Source organism: Otolemur garnettii, unplaced genomic scaffold (genome assembly GCF_000181295.1).
Source record: "Otolemur garnettii isolate 467f Iridium unplaced genomic scaffold, OtoGar3 scaffold00040, whole genome shotgun sequence".
NCBI classification, from domain to species: Eukaryota; Metazoa; Chordata; class Mammalia; order Primates; family Galagidae; genus Otolemur; species Otolemur garnettii.
The window spans coordinates 2927772-2930659 of record NW_003852435.1 but is presented as its reverse complement, the minus strand read 5'-3'; the positions used below and the strand labels follow the sequence as shown (position 1 = coordinate 2930659).

At 38.6% G+C, this 2888-nt stretch overlaps 1 pseudogene; it reads right to left on the bottom strand.

Annotated features, from left to right (window-relative positions):
• Window positions 1-667: 667 nt before the first annotated feature.
• Window positions 668-1156, bottom strand: LOC100957525 (annotated as a pseudogene).
• Window positions 1157-2888: the final 1732 nt, after the last annotated feature.

Here is a 2888-nt window from a genome sequence, read left to right as displayed (position 1 = left end):
GGCTATGTCAGGACTAGCAGAAAACACAGTGAACATAGTGATAACAGGACTACAAATGTTACGAACAGGGAGTTGATCTTCACACGCAGCTTTTAGGTAAAGGACCTCACTATACATTGATTTCCATAGCCAGAACAAGCTGTGATCATAGGAGATTGAGAAATCTCAGAATGGGGTTGAATAACACCTTAGGAAAGTACTCAAAAACCCCATAGATGCTAAAGGCTGAAACTTTGACCCATGTGAATAGGAGCTGTGAGTGCACAAAAAAATTCATGCAAAGTCTGCTGGGGAATATGGGATTCATTATGGTGGGTTAGTCCACACTGTTGGTACACCAACATGTTTTTGGGGGAAGGGGTCCCTGAGATACGATGTGGGACTTGGCTTGCTCTAGGAGTCTGACTCAGAAGCCCCTGAGGAAAGCATACTCGTGGGCAGGGGGAAGAGTATCACGTTTAATGAATGTAAGAAGTTGTTTCAGAAGAACCAGGTCTGGGTGGGTTAGGTTATTTTGTTTTTGACACAACAATGCTTAATATGAATTCAGGATGGTGTCAGTCTTTCTAAGATGCATTTTTCTGTCATCATTAGTTAAGCCTATTGGCCCGTTGGGCCAGTGACATCCAGAATGATCCCATTCATCGGCTGAAGGTAGGACCTGATATCACAGACTGCTCTGGGAAGTTGGCAAACAAGATGATTTATACAACAAAGTCACCACTAAACCCTGCTTAAGTACAGTCCTCAGCCTTCTTTTTCTGCTTTATAGTCAAGAAATATTTCTTTAAAAGCTAGAACATCCATAAATGTGAACAGGATGTCAAATATGTCACCAGCCACTTCATCTTTATGGCGCCATAATGTTGTTATGAAAGTCACCACTTTAAATCCATCTGCTCTAGCTAGCAGGTGTTCTTTTACATACCTTTTTTTTTTTAACCAAAGAAATATATTCATTAAAAATAAATGTGTATGTGAGTTTATTCTCTTCTGTGTTTTCAAATTCCTGGCAGTACGTATCCATGAAATTTCCTTGTAACCACTGGAACTCCTCATCCATAATGATGTTTTCTAAATATCCAAGTACAGCCATCAAATTTAGCTCAGAAGCGGAATAACAGGACAGCTCGAAGCTCTCTGCTAAGGCATCCATCACGGTAGCCAGGTAAGCGCCCCTGGGCGAACCAGCTGATTGGGCTTCTAGGCCTCTGTAGGGTTATAACCCACAGCCAGGGCACAGCAGTCAGTGGCCAGAAGGAAAGAGACCTCGCCACCTGGCTATAGCCCACTCACTGCCCAGCTGGGTCACCACCTGTGTGGGAAACCTCAGGATTCCCAGCTGTGGTCATACAAACCTGGCTGCCAGGCTGCTTTGTGTGGCACCAATGCCCCTGCTGTTAATATTTTTGTATGTATTTCCTGGGACTCATTGCGAGAGTTCTCCAGAGTATGTGATTAAAAAGCAGAATTGTGGGCCGATGCTATGAAGATGTTTATCATTTTCTCAAAATGTTGTTAATGGAAAAGAACTCAAATTCTGTAAAATAGTTTTAAGAGGTTTATTCTGAGCCAAACTTGAAGACCATGGCCGAGAACCACATCCAAGAAAGCTTGAGCTAGTGGTCTCTGTGAGGTTGGGTGACACTTTGGTTTTACACATCTCAGGGAAACAGGAATTACATGTCAAGTAATCAATTAATACATGGGAGGTATACACTGGTTTAGCCCCCAAAGGCAGGACATTGCCAAGAGGGGGTTTATAGGTTACAGGTGGGTTTAAAGATTCTTAGCTTTGTAATCGATTAAAAAAAATGAAGCTTTGTCTAAAGGCTTAAAATGTTTAAATGTAAAATAAGTAACTCTATTAATCAGAGACATGTCACCATGAGATCTAGTGGGTAAATTGAAGACCCGCCTGTGTGGTTCAAGCTTTGTGTTGCATATTCTTAGGCTCCTTGGTGAGTTACCGAGGAAATCTCCAGAAAAGGGGAGGCATGATGAGACATCTGACTTCCCTTCTCATGGCCCAGAAAGTCAGTTTGGGGTATTTCTGGAGTCCCTTTGGCCAAGAGTGGAGCTCATTCAGTTTGCTGGGGCTTTTAAGATTTTATTTTAGTTCACCTTGTCATTCAAAGTGCTTTTATCAGTTAATTTCCCTCCTGGCAGTGGATGAAAGGGTATGTTGTTTAACATGCTCACCAACATTAAGAATTGCTCAACTTCTTTTAGTTTTTGCGGTTAGGAGGGTGTGAAGAGATATCTTATTGCCATTTTAGTATTTACTTATGTCATTACTAATGAGGTGGAAAACATTGCTTCACTATTTGACATTGTGTATGTTGGTTTCCTCTTTTATAAAATTCTATTATGTATCTTTGACTTATTTTTTTACTTATTTGCTTTTCTTGAATCTTTGAGCTTTCCAAAAAGTATTTCCTAATATTTTAATTTTCTATATGTATCTCCCAGTTTTTTATGATCCTTTGCTGAAAAAATAGATTTTATTTTGTAATTCTTAAACTTTTATCTCCACCTAGAATGGACTTTCTTTTTTGTTGTATGATGCCACATTAGAAGCATATTTCAATTTATTGAAATGTGATCCAGCAATTGTCTCAATATCATTTCTCAATTGTCTCAATATCATCTTTATTGCTAACATGCAATGTCTACAGATTTATCAACAAAATATATATATATGTATATGTATACACATGTGTACATGTATATATAAATGGAGAACAGAGAGAGGTAAATTTAGACTTTCTATTTGATCCATTTGTCTATAATCACATTATTACCAATATATGTGAATGATTACACATCCAAATTAAATTTTCATATTTGGCAAGTCATATTTTTTCCTTATTCTACTTTTTCATAAG